Genomic DNA, 21,884 nt, shown 5'->3' on the forward strand with positions numbered 1-21,884 from the left:
CCCCCCCCCCAAACCAGGAAAAAACTATACCTGAAATGGTGAAACATAGACACAGAAGGTTTTATAAGCAACGGAATGTGATTCAGAAGTGCTCACGTAACTGCACTTGCGGCTGTTTGCGTGTCCTCCACATATGTTTTTATTGGCTCCATTTGAGTCGGGATCTTCTTTTCTCCTGAGTCTGAAGAGCACTTCTCCGCACTGAAATACCACTTTGATGGATTTTACTGTTAAGCACTCACCTGGTTGTTGTTCAGGGATTTGTTTTCCCTGGTAAACATCTTTGAGTGTTCTTTAGAACATGAAGTAGCACAATCAAGAAACTACTAGGTTCCTCTTAAAACTTGCTGCATCAGTAAAATAGCCATTAAAAACCTTTTCTTCTTCTCTGACTCATAATGTGCTTCTTGAAGCTGGTTGGAAGAAATAAAAACTCCTTAAGGATTCTGGATATAGTTGGCTGAGCTCTGAATTACTTGAGCCTTTGAACTCTTAGTATGCCTTTCTCTACAAATTTTGAGAATATATCTAGCAACTTTTGAGATTATAACTATCCTGAGATGTCAGTAAATAATTGGTCTGAAATACCTGGAAATGTTTTTCCAAATTGCAGCTGAGATTTTTCTCATGAGCAACAAGCATGTAATCATGTTTGCTTCATGAACACTTTCTTGCATAACTTTTAACCATTGCAATAGAAGTGGACCTTCAAAATTACTTCCAGAGCTAGTATTTAGTCTCCCAAGTTTGACATTTGATTTTGTATTTTTGTTACAAAAATACATTCCAGGCCGGTGTCTTCCTGCAGTGTATGTTAATCTATGTAGAAACTATTCTAGAAGTAAACATCAAGTGTGCTCAGACCTACTCCTCATTTGATGACATTCCTGGGAAAATTAGATGAGCAATTAAAGGATGCAGCACAATTAGTAGAATTTACAGAATTCTCTTCAGTCTCACTGCATTAATGTTTCAGTAGCTTTAAAGTATGTAATCCATAGCAAAGGAGGCAGAACATATGTTCCAGCTGCACAGTGTTTGATACTTTAAACCATATAGTAACTATTTGTAAAAAGAATATTCCGTCCTTCTCAGAATAAATACATAGATCAGACCCCAGTATTGTATCCAAGTAGATAATGTATGTGCTTTTGTTGCCAGATATTGCATAGATTTATAAGTTTTATACTATTTTCTTCTTATTAATAAATGCTGGTGAAGAGCTTTGCATTAAGAATGCAGTATCTTCTTGCAGCAGTTTTACAACCATAGTTTTGTGGGGTTTTTCCCTTGCATTGAATTTTGCAAGATCTGAATGCAAATGTGGAATAAGTTCAAATTCTTCAAATAATTCTGGTGTGGGTGTTTTTCCTGTAAATTAAACATTACATTTTAGAAATGTTCATTTGGTATTTTTAAATAAACCTGGAGTCCTCTCTTTTTTTACCCCTTATCTCTACAATGGCCATTTTCATTTACATATTGACTTAGTTCTTAAAACAGAGCAAAATTTAGATCCTTTCAGATCCAGTGAAACACACCAGGTTTTGATCCCTGAAGTAGTTTGTTAATCGTGAGATTATTTATGATTTGAAGAGCAGTGGCCACCTTGAGGGAGAACCCGATTTTTTGCAGTTGCAGCATTGGTCGGACTAGGAAAACTGCAAGAAGCCATCGTGCAGCAGTCCATGCTCCTTTCTGCTGCTTTGTAGCTCATGTTGTGAAAAAGCACGGTGAAATATTCCTCTGCAGCCAAGATGGTTGGTTTAATTGCTTTTCATTGTGGCAGCTTGTGGTGATGAAGGTCCACAGGTTCAAACTGAAGTGGAGTAGTCTCCTAAGATGATACATTTCATGAGAAGTGATGTCATTCCTCAACCTGTTCCCTACAACACAGATATGAAAGTTGAGAGGCCAGTGGTAACCTTGTTTTCAAAACACATTTTCATGCTTCTGAGATGGAATTCAGTAGATGTACGAGGGCTGTTTTTCACTAATAACACTTGCTGACAATCTTTGCGCTGTCATGACAGGTAGTGCTGTGTGGGACAATAATTTGAAAGAAGGGGAAATTTTCAAGTCATTGAGCTTTCTATCCTGTACACATACATGAGGGAAAAGTGATTTCTTGTAAGCTCTAGGACCACAGCTCAGCCTTTCAGAATTTTATAACACAGCTTTCATCTTCATTACTTGAATGAGGAGAATAATTTGCATGTGTGCACATTATGGTTTTTGGATTTGATGAAAAACTTTGAGGACTAACAATATGTTTTCAGGCTTAACATTCTGTCATGCACTGTTTAGATGCCAAGAAATACTCTTTGATTAGCAAACAGTACATAACAAATGAATTACGTTCCTTCTGCTTATTGAATTAACATCAGAGTGAGGCAGCTGCCTTTAATACATCTGAAAGGCAGTTGTGAAGCAACCTTTTGATGAGTGTAGAGCTGTTCTTCATATTAATCTGGTTTGTTTTCTGATTTGCAATGAAATTACTAATTTTATCTCTCAGTGGAGGCAAGCATAATCTCTTTGTTGTCTCTGAGGTTGAATAGTATAGAAGAAGAATAGCTCTCCTTCAGATGATGCAAGAATCCTGAGGTACTTTTAAAGCTTTCGAGAAATAGAAAATAAGCACATATCCAGATGATTGTCATTTGATTTCAAAATCAATCTCTAAGGATAATGGTCCCTGTAGGTAACATGTGACTAAATCCTTTCCTAACATACTAAAGCTTTCCACTTAGTAATCAAAGCAAATAAAAAAAAAAAAAAATTCTGCACACCAGAATGAACCTTTGAAGTGGAGGCAAACCAGCCACACTATTAACAAAAAGGGGTGGTAAGTAGGCCACAGAAGCTGTCTTGAGAAAAACCATCTCTGGGTGCAGTCATAAACTAAGCAGAGTCAGATTTAGCTAGCAAATACATGGATATTATACGGAAAATAATCCCTAAGGTTGCAAGAAGTGGAATTTTTTGTGTCAATTGCTGAGGGTGCCCTCCTTCTCCAAGCCGCATCTCAGCCAGATGAATTTTGGAATTTGAGATTTTGATCCACACTGGGTACTGATGCCATTCTTAAACTTATGTGAAAAACAGCAAAGAATTTGCATCTGTGGAAACTGTGTTTTGCTAATTGTCTGGGCATCCTTCCTGCTTGTAACCTTGATGTCTCTCTGCATTGTGGGTTGCAGGAGAGCAGCAGGCTGTGGTGAGCTAGTGTGGGTTTAGGATTCAGTGTCCTTGCAGCAGCACAGGTGATGTGTGAGCTCTTTTAACTGCTGAGAAGAAAGGGTAGACTTGGGCCCTCACTAATGTGCACGGTGCAAGCACTCTTGTGCCTCTAATGCTTTTGATTTTGAAAGAGACTGGGGCTTGGGGGAAGGGGTTTGTTTGTTTGTTTGGGGGGTTTCCTGTTTGCTTTCATGTTTTGTTGGTTGGTTAGGTGGTTAGTTTTTTGGGTTTTTTTTGGGTTGGGTTGAGTTGGGCTTTTCTTTACCACAGAATGCACAAAATATCATTCTGTTATATTATTAGGGCATTTGAAAGTACTCTGGCCAATCCAGCCAAATCCTTAGTATTTCTACTCTTTGTCAAACTATCCTTAATTAATTTTCTAGTCTTTCCACACAAAAGTTAGCCTCTGTGTTTGCACACAGAGCAGCACAGGGAGACGCTGGTTTACTTTGAATCATCTATGTGCCGTGTCAACAGTAAAATCCTGAATGGGCTGTGTATGTTCGAGCTGATTTTTATGACAGGCATTTTAGTGGCATTTCATGAGTGGAACCCCTGTCTGCACAAGGATTTTAGTATAGTGTTCCCTTGGGAAGCTCTGGGTGGTTGTACCTGATATCTTTGGTCATGAACATTAGATAGTATTAAACTGCCACAAAATACAAGGCCACAGGATTTTTAACAACCTTCTTAGTGATAAGTATTTATCTACATACCTATTAGTAGTCTGTGGGAATTAGTCTAGAAAGGAATTTGGCATGGTTATCATCAGGTCTGTGACCACCAGCCTTATTGGTGGCTTAGCTTTGGCGTGTTTGTTTGGGGGAGCTGGCTTGTTTGGTGTGGGGGTGTCTTACAGTATTTTCTCCTCTTCAGCCTGCTTTTAACTTTTATCATGTTATGCAACAAAACACCTGTTTGCAGTGACAGTATATGCAGTGTGAATACTTAAAAAGATATTTTTTTGTGATTCCATCATTACACTCTGAGCAGTCTGACCCAGTGTATACAGAAAGCAGCAAGTGTTTTTCATCACAAAAAGGAAATGTTAATTCCTTCATCTCTGCTGCTGTCACTATCGTCTACTTGCCTCAAAGATTTCATGCTTCAATCTTCAGGGCTCTGTATTGAAATTGCAAATGGCTCATTAAATCAGTCTTTCTTTGATCTTTCTGACATTACTTAGATCACTCCGCAGCTAATAGATGGTAACAAGCACTGACCTCGGGGGAAAGGCATTTGTTGATGCTGGGCCTGGGTCTGCCTGGTTGTCTTTACCTCATTGTAAAGGAAATGGTTCCTTAAGGGTTGGTCCTTTTCCTCTTCATTTCTAAGGCACAAAATGAGCACAGAGGTTGACACAAACAAGCCTTGATAGATTAATTCGTAAGATGGCTTTCAAGCTGATAATGACTTTCTGTAATACAAAGACACTCCACAGAAATTCAAGCAAATACAACCTCAACAGATATGGCAACATCCTGTCTCTATGTTGTGTTAGCACTTGCATGGTGCTATATGAATAAATAGATCTAGACGCACATCCTTGTTAATTTTTAAGCAGAGAATAGCCTGGTTCTGTTCTAACTAACACGCAGTCGCTGTATGTTTGGAAGTTTGAGTTATTAATTTTCTGTAGCTGGAACTCCAGGACTTGATGATCCTGGTGTGGTAGGACACAGACAGAAATAATGAAAAGTTCTTGTCAGCTCTTAAAACCTTGCTGCACGTTGTATAATTCCCTGGTGGGTCTGGGCAATTCTCAGCATCTTCCAAAGCTTTAGAGGGCTTTCAATTGTAATCTTGAGAGAATGCACCCACGTATCCCCAACTTCTACAGTAGCTATCTCTGCTTGAATGGTGGGCTAAGGAGCCTTAGCTACAGAAAGCCCCTGGCATTCATTGTCAGAAGGTACACCAAGCCTGCAATTAATTTTATTGAATGCTTCCCTCTGCTTACAAACAAGTATCCTTTGTGAACCAAATGAGCAGTAAGGCATGCAGGCTACAGCCAGAGCTGTGCTGGAACAGAGGGTGAAGAGGAAGCAGCAGGGGATCCTGGCAACCTGGTGCCACATTTGTGCAAAACAAACAGCTGGAACAGAGTGGAAAAAGACTTGTAAATAAGGAAGGCAGCCAGAGCAAGGGCCTTGGTGAGGTACTGACTTCTTACGAAGCACAACTTACATAGGCGGTAAAAATGCTTATGTTTTTCTTCTATTAAGGCAAAGACAATAAAGTTTATTCCCTAGGAATTTGGTAATGTAGGATGCAATGCAGTTCTTTCTTTGGGAGCCACTGTCATTGTGAAAGATGCTGGTTTCATACAACATAAAGCTTATTTTTATTTCTTTTATTCTTAAAGCTTGAAAATGTTTAACCTCATTTTATTGATCTTTTCTGTAGAACTCTACTCCTAAGCAAATGTTTTGTAATGCCATTTTCTTCCAGGATTGATTTTCTTTGGAAGGTGGAGAGGCTAAGGTATGAATTTCATGTAGTCAGAGACTATAATAAGAGTTTGCCTATAATTATAATGATATTGTGGTATGTATTGTCCCAGGCTGTATGGTTGCTTCAACAGAGCACAGCCTGTTATAGTAAAAAGTATTTATCTCAGACACAAAGAAAAATAATAAAAGACATGTCTTTAAGACATTGAATGATCACTCAGTGGGTTTTGACCTTTGGCAAGGTTTTAATATTGTAGCTGTTGATCTGAAATTTTTTGTAACTAAGCAACTGTCATCCAGAATGTATTGTATCACAAGATAGTGTTAAGGTATGAAGGAGACTGTGTGGTTAGAGTGGATAGGAGCCATGGTGAGATGCAGGCACTTTAGCACAGAAAATTTTTGTTTTCTGATATATAGCACAAGGGAGGGACCTTACCATCATTTCTTTCACAGTGTGGGGTAGTGAAACCTGCTTAACTTTATATTTCATCAGGTGCCATGGTGCTCTCAGTTGTGCCAGCAAGTATAACTTGTGTAGTAAATCAAGAATGGAATTGGATTTGGGGTGATGGGCTCCTTAATTTTGCTGTTGAATAGCAAAGGATGACAGCCATGGACTTTTATTCCCTTTCTATTTGTCATTTACACACTCTGAAGTCTGAAAATGGCTTCCCTCCTTTTCCAGTGAGACCTGTTCAAATTACAGCTCTGAGCCATTGCCATAATCAAAATAATTCCTACAGGTATGATAGTACACTGTGTTGCTTGGGTGACAGGGAAGGGATCATTTTAGCCAGTGCATTCGCTGCCTTATTTCCCAAGGTTTGAGTAAATAATGCAAAGAAACCCGTCATTACAGTTTGACATAGTTTTGCTGCTTACCACAGAAAAGCAACAACAGGTCCACCCCTCCAATCCTTGCTTTTGATTGGGGATCTCTGCTAAGAGGATAGGCTGAGGACACTGGGATTATTCAGCCTGGAGAAGAGCAAGACTCTGGGGGGACCTTATAACTGCCTTCCAACATCTGAAGGGAATCTACAGGAAGGCTGGAGAGGGACTTTTCACAGAAGTGTCCAACAACAGGACAAGAGGAAATGGTTTTAAACTGCAGGAGAGTAGGTTTAGATTGGATCTTAGGAAGAAGTTCTTCAGTAGGAGGGTGGCAGGACTCTGCAATAGATTGCCCAGAGAGGCTGTGGGTGTCCCCTCCCTGGAGGTATTCAAGGCCAGGTTGGATGACACCTTGAGCAACCTGGTCTAGCTGGGAGGCGTCCCTGCCCATGGCAGGGAGGTTGGATTAGGTGATCTCTAGGGTCTCTTCCAACCTAAGCCATTCTATGATTCTGTGACTTGAGTCCTCAGTTCACTTCTCTGCTGTCTCAGCTGAACCATTGCCTGTGCAGAGCCTTTCACCATCTCTCTCCTCCCACATACAGTCTTTTTATTCAGATTTCATTTCTTCCTCTACGTTGTTGCAAGCAGTCAGGCCAGCAATTCAATTTCTACTTTAGCCGTCTGCACAGTGATGGTTAGTATTTGGACAATTAAGGTGAAATCATTAAATCTGAAACTAGAGTGTTACCATCAGCCTTTAAAGTTGCCATGAGGGAGAATTAGGAAAGGATGTTTTGTACTAAGAGATGATGTTTTAGGCTGTCATTGGTTGTTAGGAAGGTGATCCTGAATCTCATTTCTGGAAGGTCATCAAGATATCTGTGTGTTGCCCTAAGACAGATGCCATTTCACTCAAGACTGTGAGCACATGGCATGGTGTCTGTGCCTGGTTTGGACCATCTGTTAAGCATCCTGCAGAGGGTGGAGGACAGCTCTCAGTGGCTCAGTGTGAGTATAGTCACTGCTGAGGCACTGGAAATGAGAGCTGTGCTCTTGCCCTGCTCTCACACCATGCACTGCAAGTTCTTCTGAGTCTGTCACTAGTCTCAGCTGCGAGAGCATTTGGCTGATAATGATCTGTCTCCTCTACTGGAGTTTGCTGCTGGCTTCCTCTCTCCATCAGACAGCGTTTCAGTGCTATTACTGTCTGGCTGCACTAGAACAGAAGAGACATAAATCCAACTGAATGGTTTTGTCTTGGTGGAAAGCTCCCTCCTTTGAGCTCTGCAGCATGAGAAACATTTGTGGAAGTAGTAATTCTTATAATGAACATCTGGGGTGTTTTTTTCTTCCAGGCTATTTTTCATTAGAGTTATAGGTGGACTGTTGCCTGAAAAATATTTTTCAGCCCAGGCAGGACTTTTCTATATTCTCTAGTAACTGAAAATAATTCCATTGGCTGGACTGACCACAAGGCTCAGTTACTGTAATTTCTTCTCAATAACCTTCTAGACATCTCAAGATGCTCACAACCAGCATCAGCCACATTGGCTGTGCAGATCTTCTTAGGGTCAACCTACCTTTATTTTATTTTTTTTTTTTTTTTTGTGAACTCTTGTCTCTTAAATAGTGTGTCCCCTGATGCACAACACGCTGCTGCATTGGGTCACAATGACATAGGCTTGCTGTCTAGCAGATTTTCCCATGAGTGAGCCCTGGATGGAGGTGTGCAAGGTCTCTCTGGCTGGTCTTTTACATTTGATGTGAGGCAGGTGCTCAGCTGGGGCTGACTACTATAAGCATCTGGTGTGAGAACACTGTAGGAGGAAGGAGACTGCAGCAGCTGTATGGTGAATGTGAAGCTTGATCTGTATCCCACAAGAGGAGCGTGACCCACCACAGGGACTCTCAAGCTCAGTGCACGGCTGATGTGAAGGGTGTGCATTTTCTTGTGCTGATGGGGCAAAGTGAGCCAGCACAACTGGATGTCATGGTGAAGAAGGAGGGAATGACCTCCCTTTCCAAGCTCTCTTCCCACACCTCTCAAGTGGATAGACCTCCAGGCAGAGACTGGAGGAATAAAGTCCCTCCCACTATAAGAGACAATGAGGTTCAAGACTTCCTGAGAAATCTGAACATACATAAGTCTATGCAACCTGATGAGATGCATCCCAGAGTCCTGAAGGAACTGGCTGATGTAATTGCCAAGCCACTCTCCATGGTATTTGAAAAATCACAGCAGCAAGGTGAAGTCTCTGATGACTGGAAAAAGTGAAACATTGCACGCATTTTTACAAAGGGTGGATCATGGAACGGACCCTCCTGGAAGCTAAGGCATATGGAGGACAGGGAGGTGATTGGAGGCAGCCAGCATGGCTTCACCAAGAGCAAGTCCTGCTTGACAAAATTCGTGGCCTTCTCTGACAGAGTGACTACATCATTGGACAAGGGAAGAGCTATGGAGGTCATCTATCAGGACTTCCGTAAGGCCTTTGACATTCTCCCAAACAACATACTTATCTCTAAATTTTAGATAGATGAATTTGATGGATGGAATATATGGTACACAAGGAATTGGCTGGATGTTTGCATCCAGAGAGTAGTGCTCAGTGCCTCAGTGGCCAGGTGGAGACTGGTGACAAGTGGTGTCCCTCAAGGGTCCATAGTGGGACCAGTGCTGTTTAGTATCTTCAGCAGTAGTACAGATAGTGGAACCGAGTGCATCCTCAGCAAGTCTGCAGGCAACACCAAGCTGAGTGGTGCAATTGACACACCTGAGTGACACGTTGTCATCCAGAGAGGCAGCTTGACATGCTGGAGAAGTGTGACCATGTAAACTTCATGAGGTTCAACAAGGGGAAGTGAAAGGTCCTACACCTGGGTCAGGGCAATCCCAAGGGCAAATACATGTTTAGCGTAGAGTGGATTAATTGCTGCCCTGGGAAGAAGGACTTGGGGGTACTGGTGGATGAAAAGGTAGACACGAGCCAACAACGTATGCTAACATCCCACAAGGCCAATCATATCCTGGGCTGCATCAAAGGAAGTGTGGCCAGCAGGTCAATGGAGGTAATTTTGCCCCTCTCTCTGCTCTGATGAGACCCACCTGGAGTCCTGTGTCCAGCTCTGGAGCCCTCAGCACAGGAAAGATATGGACCTGCTTGAGTGGGTCCAGAGGAGGGCCATGAGGATGATCAGAGGGCTTGAGCATGTCCCCTGTGAGGAAGGGCTGAGAGTGTTGGGGTTGTTTAGCCTGGAGAAGAGAAGGCTCCAGGGAGAGCTTTCAGCCTTTCAATACTTAAAGAGGGGCTACAGGAAAAATGGAGACTTTTTAGCAGAGCATGTTGTGAAAGGACAAAGGGTAATGCTTTCAAGGTAAAAGAGGGGAGATTTAGACTAGGTATAAGGAAAGTATCTTTTACAATGAGGGCAGTGAAATGCTGGAACAGGTTACCCAGAGAGATGCCCAGAGAGATGATAGATGACCCATCTCCTGCAAGCATTCAAGGTCAGGTTGGATGGTGCTCTGAGCAACTTGATCACTTTGAAGATGTCCCTGATGATTGCCAGGGTTTTGGACTAGATGGCATTTAAATGTCCCTTCCAACCCAAACTATTCTATAACCTCTTTTTTTTTTTTTTTTTTTTTTTTTTTTATGGTATGTCTCAACCAACTATCTATCCTGGCTTCACTTTGGGAGGATTTCAGTTTAATGCTGATGCATCCTCTGCAATTCCTTGCTGTATTTTTACTAGCCATATAATGCATTTTTCAGTCTACCTTTTCCTTGATGGTCTGTGATATGGCTTGTTTCATTTGTGTTATAGCAACCCGAGTTCATCAGTGTGGAGTTGTCATTACATAAACTATGAGATCAGTTCAGAAGTTACCAGTATTACTGGAAACATGAGACTTCTCACAATGTCTGCCTGTTTTTACTGATGATCAGAACCAGGAAAAGCTCTCCAAATCATCAAAACATTTTTATTTTTAAAGCTAATCTGAGATCACTTTGGTGGTGTGTTAGTTAAAATTTTATTTCCTTTTTTAAGAGTTTGATCTACAGTTGTTTGCTTAGCTAGACGTGGCAGCAAGTGCATGTTTGTGTAATTGTTTCAATCCATCAATTAAAAAAAAAACTTTTTCTTTTTGCCAGTAAAAATTGGTGCAATTTTTACTGGAAAACTGCAGGTATCTCAAAGTCTACTCTTCTTTTCAGGAGTGCATCTTTCAGTGTTTTTCTCAAGGAAGAAGTCTATTTTAGCAAAATAGTTAATGTAAAAATATTTCAACTTTATACTTATATTAATTCTCTCTTGTCTTCAGATTTATGTGCAGTGTTAATTGCAATATTTAATACCATTTCTGTATTCACAGCTTTTCATTTTTGTATTAAAAAATAGATCTTGTAGTTTATTTGATGGGAAAGGCCAACATTTTTATTTGCTTTCTAATTCAAAACAAAATCACATTTTGAAATGCTGGAGTTTCTCACAGAACAGCAGTTCTTAGTCTCAGGACAGATCTGTTTAATACCACTATATGTATTTAGCACCAAAGTACCCAGCCTTTACTCTCCCCTTGATAGAACTGTTGATCAAGAGACAGTCTGCAGACAATATCATACTTGTTCTCTCATTCCTAGTGTCCATTTTAATTTTGCTTAAGACTGTTGGAACCTACAGGTTTATCCATTAGCTATAGAGTGAATATTGCTGGCCAAACAAAACAGAAATATTATTAACAGTAATAGTTCACCTGGTATGCATGGTAATAAACACTGTAGAAGAACAGGGTTCTTCAAGGAGGCACCATTGTGCAAGTAATACTGTGGCACACATCCAAGACTTTTACTTTTTGTGCAGGAAAAATGTCAGAACTTGTTTTTAATTTTTCTCTAAGAAAGTTCAACCTCATTTTTTTTTTTAGCCAAATGTGAACTCGGCCAACTGAACTCTTTCAAACTGAAAATAATTTGAAGTCAAAGCAGACAGTATGATGGCAGAGGTGGTCTACAGTTAGTGATTTGGGACTATGCAACGTGGAAAAGTGTGACTTAGCTTTATGACTGGTCTAAATTTTGCTGCTAGTCATGTTGTCTTTGCATCATCTAGACATTTCAAGACTGTTGGCTGTAAGTTTCAGTTAAAAGAAAAGATTACTATTAGCATTTGATTACAAAATCTGCCAGTAATGTATGTAAAAAAGGATGGCTCAAAGATCGGCAGAAACATCTACCACAGTGAAACAAGCAGATTTTATTCCTTCAAGTGGATTCTTTTGCACAGTGCAGTAAGTAAACTGTAACACTGTTACCTTAATGATAGGCCTTTGTGAGCTGGTTAAAATAATTGTGTTAATCCTGCTTATCTGCACATTAAATTCTGCTGTGTTCAGTATGCAGCCTTGGAAGTTAGTTTTTTGTCCAGTGTTTGAATTATCAGAATTCCTCCAGGAGCCTTCTTTGTGCCTTCCCAATATCCTTGGGGAAGATATTTTATAAAAGCTGTAAGAAGTGAATACATTAAAGCAGGGGAAAGTGATCTCTTCTGCTCCATGGCAGAATTGCTGAAGGACTAGCATGAGCTTTGCACACATTAAAGCAGACCTGTGAAAACAGTGCTTTAGAGTAGAGACCAGCGAACATAACTCCCTTATCTAAAAATGGCAGGGGAGTGGTCTGAGTTCCCACAAGCTTTCACGAGGAAGTAGGACATAAAGAGCTTAACTAGGAAGAAGTGATAATTAAAGATACAGAGGTTAATGGAAAGTAGGATAATGTTAATGAGGTTTTGCCAAAGGTGTATGGTGTCAAACAATCTTCGTCTGGTTTTGTATTTAATTGTATGTAAATTTTACAGGAAAATTTGGGAAATTCAGTTAAGTAGGATATTATCAACCAAAATGGGACCTGGGAATCAGAAATGGAGTTGGTACTGGTTGGAACTAACAGACCAAAAAGAAGGTAATGGTGCTGTTATTCAAAAAGCCTGATTGTTTTTAACATTTCCATGAAGGAGCTTGGATTCAGCTATAGGGGATTGCTAATGGAGTTTGCTGATGACACAAAATAAAAGGTTATCATTATAACAGAATACAGCTGAGGAGTAAGAAAGAAAGAATGTGATGCCTATGGTATTTAGAAATGAGCTGGAATTCAGTGGTGTAAAATGCAAGGTTATAACAGTGGGAGCACGATCTGGTAAGGTGGGAAGTCATCAGCTGGGGAAGGTAGGCAAGCAAATGCTGGAGTGTCACCTGCAGCTTGATAAAGATGAGACCTTGGTGGAACACATCTGGGAAAAAGAGCAAAATCCTCCTAATATCCACTGAGGCATTCCCACTATGTGCAGAGGGGTGGTGATGCTCCTGCCCAAGGTGTGGGAAAGATATGTTTTTGGACATCCTGTGCAATTCTGATCACCCCTGTTCTGGGGAGTAGATTTAAATTGGCACAAATGCAGAGAGGGACTATTAACTAGAATAATAAGGAAATGAATATCCAAAGACATCAAGAGAGCTTGTCTTGTTTATCCTAGCAAAATGAAGCCTGAGAAGATATGTGATTACTGTCTATAAATATCACAGAGGAATAAACACCAAGGAAGGAGAAGACCAGATTAGGCTAATGGCCAGCGTTCTCAGAAGAGCAACAGTTATACATGGACCGAATTTTAGGCTGGAAGTGAGAGAAGGGCACACTGCCATCAGAGCAGTAAAGTTTTCCAAGTTTTACAGCTGGACAAGAAGAAGTGAGAAAGCTGAGTGCTTTTAAATTGAGCTCTGTCAGCTTTTGAAGGAGGAACAGAGATCATTAGCAAATTCCTTCCAGGCCCCCTTCTACAGGAGGACACCACAGCTGCTAAGCCACGTTTTCAAAGGCAGCTCGTATGGTCTTGTCCATGCCACTTGCTTTGTCACTGGAGATGGGAGGACAGGATCACATGGTTCCTCTCCCTGCTAGGTTGCTTGCAGGAGCACTGGGAGCAGTCTGGTCCCAAGACATATGAGAAGCCACACACCAGGGATGGGGAAGAAGGTGCTCTGTCTTGAAGTATTTGTTCATAACCTCACTGGTTATTGAAGAGTTGGAGAAGTCTGTGTTAGGGGGACAAATCCTGCTGGCATGGGATCTCCCCAGCAGGAACATAGCCCAGTGAGCATGTCTCCCCCAGCTGTAATCAGAATAAACATTTCTCACTGTTAAAGAGCAGTGGCTATCTCCTGGGTACTGTATTTGACATAACTATAATTGGTATAATACAAGGTTTATGACATTAATACTTTGAGCTTGTTAATACTGGTTTGTGAGGTAAGCAAGTGGAAGGAATGAGGAATATCTCATGGAAAGCTTCTTCTGGTAAAAGATTAACAGCAATGCCCAGGGTGCTATTTAGGAGCACACTGCCTCTGGGATCCAGCTGATAAACAAAGCTGGTTTAGCTGTGCGAGGATAGAGCTAGAAGCCAGAGAATGTATATGGGTTAATAATCAGCTTAGTCTCTCTCTCTGTGGTGAGATGAAGTGGTAGTTATGGAGCAGCTGGTGCGTGTGTGACACCTCTAGACCCACCTAGCCTGCAGTCCAGGTGCTGGGCTGTGGTGCTGGGTGGCAAATCCCTAGGTGGAAACGACAACAGTGTAATAGCAATCCTTGGTGCTGTGCATCTCTTTGATACACACCTTGCAAGTGAACAACTTGGTACAACTAGTTTTGCACATGAAGGCTTGCTGGAGAAAGACACAGAGGAAGTTCAGTCCACACAAAAAAACAGTTGCTGATATAGTCAAAGAAAATGACAACAGAGAAGAGGTACAGCAGGGAGGATTTTTCATGCTAAAAAGAAATTTGCTGGAAAAACAGATTTGTGAGTGTCATTGATAACTATTTATGAAATTAGGTCAAACTTGATGACTGATTGTATTTGAGAAAAATATGTTAGGAATGTTGATATTTTCTAACATAATGTTTCAGAAATATTGGAATATTTTGACAGTTTCAAATTAAGTGTGTTTTTTTTTTTTTTTTTTTTTAAACACCACCTAACTTTAAGTGACTTATATTTTAAAAGGCAAAAAAAAAAAAAGAAAAAAATTGTTTAGCTTGCTGTGTTGAACATTAACTAGATTTTTTTAATTGAAAAACTTCATGTTCCTCCATAACATTGTCCCCCTGCATCTCATTTCCTGACTTGTTTTAATCACAACATTATTCAAATCAGAGCTGTAATTATGCCAAATTTCTGTTACTTGGATGTGCAGCCTAAAGCTCTTACTGTATTCCTGACTTCTCATTGTCCAGACAGCAGTAGTGATCAAAAAATTACAATTTCCCTGTACCTTTTTTTCAAAGGCAATTATCTTTGTCATAATTTTCCATTTAAAATTTAATGAGTAGATTACATCATTGTAATTTACTTACTGATTTTTCATTAATGAAGGTTTCTACCTTCTCTGAAGAATCAGAAAGTGTTAAATTCCTGGGAATGTTGCAAGACCCATCCCTTTATTGCTGCTTTCTTTGATTTGAGGATGGTTCTTATCCTTGCAATTTTCAACATTGCCTTCAATATGAATTATCCTACTGCATGTCTGTCAGAATAATGTACTGTGGAATACACTGAAGGTACTATGGCAAACAGTTGAGTGCAGTTTTGTGTACTTCCATTGTCTGTTCTCCGCCACTGCAGACTGACTTTATATTGCCATTTGATGAAAAAAAAAAAATTTAGAACCGTTTAGAGCTGCTTATCTGAAAGAAAATGGAAATTGCTTTGCTCTGTATTCAATAGCAAAGGATTCAAATATAGGTGAGATTTAGTTTAATTTCAAAGTATCTGCAGGAGGAAAGCATTAATTTTGCAGGCTATGCTATTAGACTAAAAAAAAAAAATGTCCTTATTCTACTTATTCAACTAAATACTTTTGGATTTATTATAGTATCTATTTCAGCGGAAGCTGTGCAACGCTGTGTGAAATTCAGCTACAGGTAATAGAGCAGAGTAATAGTGCTGGCAGCCAGAAGTTTCTTAAATAAGCTCTGCCTTCTGCCTAGCTGCTCGGCTTTTCGTACATTTTTACTAACTTTTCCAGTTACTGAAAAGTAGGATTTTTGTAACTGCATCTGTATTCCAAAGTTCTGGACATGTCTAAACAATGGTAAAAATAACTTCTAGTTTGCTCTGGTAGACCATATTTCTTTGTTCTCCGTGTTCAATTTCAGAGGATTTCCTTTTACAGCCTTTATTTGCAACCTTTAGCAACAACAACAAAAATTCATTGTCTTTTTATCTCTCCTTTCTTACATAATTCAAATTTTACATGATCAGTTATGTGAGTTTGGTAATGTGGGGCTGAGCTATCAGCAGCAAGTGAAATTTGGAACTGGGAAGTAGCTAATCAGTCCTGTATCTTGAGTCCCCTACTAAGTTCCTCAGCAGTAGACCTCTTTGAATGGTCCCAGGCAACACTTGGTGGCAATCCCTGGAGATAAAGCCTTTGGGTGAGTTTGCTGGAGAAAACCTTGGACATGAATGGTTAAGCTGTGATTACAACGTACTTGTGTGACAAAGCAGTTCCCACGCTGCTGTCAACTCTAACACCTGATTTGAATGGTGTAATGCAGTGATTCAAGTGCAACAAATAATGATTTTTTAAAGAACTAGAGGAGAGGGGGAAAAGCCCAAAACCTGTAGCTAATCCCTTGATTGGTGAAAGATACTTTCTTATCTAAAACAAAGGTTTCCTCTGTTTCACAGACAGTGGAATAAGTTGCAGTTCCGATTTCCATAGTCCACACTTATTGCAATTATGTGAATTTCTTGGCATTTCCTGAACAGTCAGATATTTGTATGGGACCAGGACCAGGACCAACTGTCTCAAGCAGGTAAACTATACCGTCTGCAGGCAACCCTCTAAATGAGTTTCCAGGCTTATGTGTGGGCCACAAGAAGTTGAAAGGATTGATGTCTGAAGAGCACTCAGATCTCTCTGTTCCCCTCTGTGTTCAGAGTTTAAGATTTGCACCATTGTTATGAAAATGGGAGATGTTTCTCCCATTTTGCGTGATCTCCAAAGAGATAACTGGTTGTCATAGAATGGTTTGGGCTGGAAGGCACGTTAAAGATCATCTAGTTCCAAACCCTCTGCCATGGCCAGGGACACCTTCCACTAGAACAGGTTGATCAAAACCCCATCTAACCTGCCCTAGAACACTTCCAGGGTTGTGACATCCACAAATTCTCTGGGCAAAATCTTCCAGTGTCTCACGACCCCACAGAAAATAATTTCTTCCTTATATGTAACCTAAATCTTCCCTCTTTCAGTTTGAAACTGTTGCCCCTTGTCCTATCACTACACTCTCTGATACAGAGTCCCTCCTGTGTTTCCTGTATCAAAAGGCTGCTATAAGTGTTCCCTGTAGCCTTCTCTTCTCCAGGCTGAACAACCCCAACACTCTCAGCCCTTCCTCACAGGGGACATGTTCCAGAACCTCTGATCATCTTCATGGCCCTCCTCTGGACCCGTATGAGCAAGTCCATGTCTTTGCTGTGCTGAGGACCCCAGGGCTGGACACAGTACTCCATGTGAGTACTGTGTACTTGAGTCCAAGCTCACCAGAGCAGAGGAGAGAGGCAGAATCACCTCCCTTGACCTGCTGGCCATGCTTCTTTTGAGGTTACAGTTTGCCTTCTGGACTGTGAGCGCACATTGTTGGCTCATGTTCAGCTTTTCATCCACCAGTACCCCCAGGTCCTTCTCCCCAGGGCTGCTATTAATCCACTCTACACTAAACCTGTATTTGTGCTTGGGTTTGCCCTTACTCAAGTGTAAGACCTTGCACTTCACCTTGTTGAACTTCACAACATTTGCATAGGCCCACCTCTCAAGCCTGTCAAGGTCCCTCTGGATGGCCTCCCTTCCTTCCAGCATGTTGTCAGAACCACACAGCTAATTGTCCTTCACAAACGTACTGAGGGTCCACTCAATCCTACTCTCCATGTTACCAACAGAGATGTTAAACAGCTCTGGTTCTGGTGTGGGCCCTTGAGCAATGCCACTTTCCACTGGTCTCTACCCGGACACTGAGCCATCATCCACAACTCTTTGGCTGTGACCATCCAGCCAATTCCTTATTCACTGAGTGGTCCATACATCAAATCCATGTCTCTCCAATTTAGAGACAAGGCTATCATTCAGAACAATGTCAAATGCTAAGGCCATAGGTTCAATGAATTGTTCTCTGAAGAGAGTGCAGGGAAGGCCCCTCTGAGCTCATTTCTGCCTTCCCTTAAAAATGAAACCTAGAGTGCCAACAACAGCTCAATAGGAGAGAGAAGGCATCTGGCCCCTGGTGACCCTGCAGAGTGTGGTACTGTGATGAATTACATTAAATTATTCATCTGACCCAAGCACTGTAGTCTGTGTCATCTGATTAGCTGCATTTCCAAACTGTGTAAAGCAATTGGAGATGGCTGAGTTGTAGATAAGCGTTTCAGAAGAACAAATTCAGGGCTGTTGGATGTTAATGTGGGTAATTCTTGGAACATGAGAGCTCATGGGCAGTGTAACATCTATTCAGGATCCAGGGAAAGGAATTCCCACCTTTGTGCCTTTAAGACTACTAATAACAAAAATCTCACCCAGCATTGCCCAAATTTTCTTGTTCTGGTCAGTCTGCCCTTGGTAGCATCAATTTTATAGCCACACTCTTGTCTCAAGAGGATCTGAAGGGTAAGGAAGGGAATCTAAGCAGTTCCTTCCCAGGCCTTTTGTGTTGACCCCATGTAAATCTTTGTGCATCAGTTCATTTGTTCCTTGATTGCATCAATTCAACAGCTTGGGAGGTCCTGTTATAAATCAAATTTTGTCAAAGAAGTGGGACATTTGGGACAGAGAGAGTAAAATGAGCTGATTTGTTCCTGTTAATCCAGATCATTTCCATGTGCTGTTTTTTATTTTGTTCCTACAGATCTATTAGCACAACTAAGAGAACAGTAAAGTTTAATCAGGGAGCAGAAACAAGCATCTGGCATGTGAAAGAAAAGGACCTTTTAAACCAGTTTTGCCACGGAGGAAATTATGGTAGAATGATATACTGTGGAATGGTACCTAAGGTTCATGTTCTACAGGGAGGGTCATTTACTGATAAGTAGTGCATCTTTAGTAGTATATAGAATACATGGTCAATACTGTTGAGCAGCACATGTTAATGCCATTATTTTTGGTGATGTCTAGCTGTGGGTACTCCAGTTGAAGCTAATGAGGATGTGCAAGGATATTTATGTAGGTATGCTCTGAATGCAGAGAAAAGCTATGACATCTCCATCACTGAGGTCTTATAAATACTGATTAAATTGAACATTTACCAGGAGTGATTTGTATCATTCATTGCTGTGTAGTGTATTCTGCCTGGGATGGACTGGTTGAACCTGAACAATGAGACTCTTCAAGGTTCTTTCCCAGTTGTGATTTTTGTGAATCACATAAGACATCCACTCCTCCTACTGGAGCGATGAATTCTTAGCACACTTGAAAATTTAAACTCAGTGTATGCTGAATTATGGCTCTGGCATTAATCAGTGTTCTTGCAAATATGGATAAAATTGGATGGAGAGCAGGAAAATTAGAAAGTACAGGGATTCAGATTCAGGCTGGTGTGAGTACATCCTCCTGCAAAGGAGTGCTGTTTTTCCTGAACAGTGCAAATGGCTGCAGGGATGCACAGTGTGTGCTTTGCTGAAGAGGGAAGAAATACTACACATCACTTTGCCCTGAGCAAGTGGACCTGCTTCAGTTCTCACTGGTGTTACTGGTAATGGGCACTTAATGCTAGGCAGTGTCACACTGTAAATTAGGCCAGTTTCTCATTCTGTACTAGATTGTACTGGCTCCCTGCACTCCAGCAGAAAACCTGTTCTCTGTCTTTAGTGATCAAATTGTCATTAAACAGTGAACAGCCCTTTTGTTTTGTGTTTAATCGTGTTTACAAAATTGCTTTTCCTCCTCCTCTCCCTTGAAAACTGCAGAGAGGAGCGGCTGTTCCACCATGGGAAGTCCTGTCTTAGAGCACTGCTGTCGTTAGTCTTCTGTCACGTTCTCAGGCTTTGATGACTCAGGCTTTTAAAAAATAATAAAACCAACCCTCTTTCTGAACTAAAATAGCTTAAGAGAAAATTTTTTTAAAGCAAATTTTAATGTAATTAGGTCATATTTTCTTTCTGAGAGTTCATAATGGAAGTCACAGTTTTGCTTCTTGAACTGAAGCTGCTTGAATGTTTAATTACTATTTTTTAAACAAAATTCAATACCATTGAAGTCCACCTGAGAACGCTGATAGATTAAAAAAAAGTATTGAATATTCAATAGGTTTGAAACGGACTATGCATATCATGTAGTTTAGGGCAGTTTTGTCAGTGTTTCTCAGCTGTGTTCTTTAATGCATCAGAAACTGATTCCTGAAGGAAGTGAAAAATTTAAAAAGAAATCTGTGCACATTTCTGTTTATATGAGCAAGAAAACAGAAGAGGGAAAATAGAAGTAATAAAATAACTGTCAAAGCTGATCCTAGATTTTACTGGGTTGTAGATAAAATTCACTGTAGCAATGCTGTGTGAGAAAGTGCACAGCTCCTCAACAAAAAAAAAAAGAAAAAAAAAATTGCTGGAAACAGTGATGTAGAAAATGTTTGCATGCATAGTGTAAGCTATCCAGATACCCAAGCCATGCCCAAGTGATTAGTACCTCTGACCCACCTAGTGAGGTGCCACCTAGAGATAAAAGCTTTAGTCTCAGAAGAAGTATAGCCACATCGAATATCTGTATAACATTGTGTTATCCAGGGTTCAGTAAGTCCCTACTGCCCAGATCTTGCCAGCTCTTCCCCTTCTCATGCAGACTTTTTTTGCAGGTCCAAGAGACTGCTCAGCAGCATAAGTAGCAGGGTGAATCTGGCACCAAGGTGCGGTAGTGGTGGGCTGGACCATGTCATGGCCCTCACATCATCCTTCCACATCACATCCAGCCACATTGCTTTCATCACCCTGCTCTCTTGCCCCCCTGTGTGTGAAGGGCAGCAGTCTGGTGCCATCCGGTTCCCATTCAGTGCAAAGAAATGACATTTTCTACATATTCCTTCAGGACAGGAAATTTTTCAAGACCACTATGGCAATCCATAGCCAAACCTGAGTAGCGTGCCATTCACATCTTTTCTCGCCACTGCTCAGGCCCCTCAGTTCTGTAGCTTTCCCTTCCCTGCCTTGCTCATGCTGCTTTCCTACCAGCAGTGTGGAGAAGGGAGTCTGACCTCAGAGGCTGGCTCCTGGGGCAGTGCTGCATCAGCCTGGCGGGGTCAGAAGTGGCCAGCCCCGACCCCAGTCAGTGGAGCTGCAGCAGGATGAAAACAGTGCCTCAGGTCATAGGTTGAGAGGAGGAGACTCCTCTCTTTCTCCTTGCACAGAACAGGTTTTGTTGATGAGCACACCTCTGCTCCCTGGCTCTAGGCTAAAGCAAGCATCACCCTTCTGTGTGTGTAGCTCAGCGTTACACAGCAGCTTTTGATTAGGACCTTAGGGCTGAAAAGTGAATTCTTCCAAGAACTGGAGCTGTGGCTGCAAGGACTGGACTGCACAGCTGTGGGACGTATCCAACTTCAGGAAGTTTAAGGGCTGACAGCACTCTGCATCTGTCAGCCTTCTGTCTGTCTGAGTCTGTGTTTATGGAGTACTAATGTAGGACTTTTCATTCTGTATGCCCTTCAGAAAGTGTACTCACAGTGCTGAAGCCTCACAACAGAACTCTGAGGCCAGTAGAACTCCTGACTACCTCATCCAGCTTTCACTGCATTGTTTGTGGTAGAGGCAGCTGAGGCACAGGAGAGCTGGAAGACTTGAGGTTTCCCTCAGGAGAGCTGGAGCATGTAATGCATACAGTTCCAACAGTGGCATTGCTGTCAGCTTTACCAGCATGACAGTTTTTTATTAGGAAAACTTGTTACACTAGCCCAATGGCGCTGTGGATGTAGATACAGTAATTACAACATGACTACACTGCTGTAGGTAGTGGGGTAACAGAAGAGATTACTAACCTTGAGTATCTATAGATGTGGCCTGTACTCACACAGCTGGTCTGTCCTCAGTCCTTGCGGGATTAGGATCTGGACCACTAGTGCCAGTGAAACCCTTAAGCATAGACATCAACATCTTCCATAAGAGGGGACAGAGACAGGACTTGCCTAAGAAAAGGCAGTGATGCTATCAGGGCTTGCACGCTGAGAGGCATGCTTATGCTCACATGCAAAATAATTTCTTATCAACACTGCAAGAATATCTATGAAAACCGTGGTGC

The sequence above is a fragment of the Merops nubicus genome, unplaced genomic scaffold (genome assembly GCF_000691845.1).
Source record: "Merops nubicus isolate BGI_N331 unplaced genomic scaffold, ASM69184v1 scaffold11845, whole genome shotgun sequence".
Taxonomy (NCBI): domain Eukaryota; kingdom Metazoa; phylum Chordata; class Aves; order Coraciiformes; family Meropidae; genus Merops; species Merops nubicus.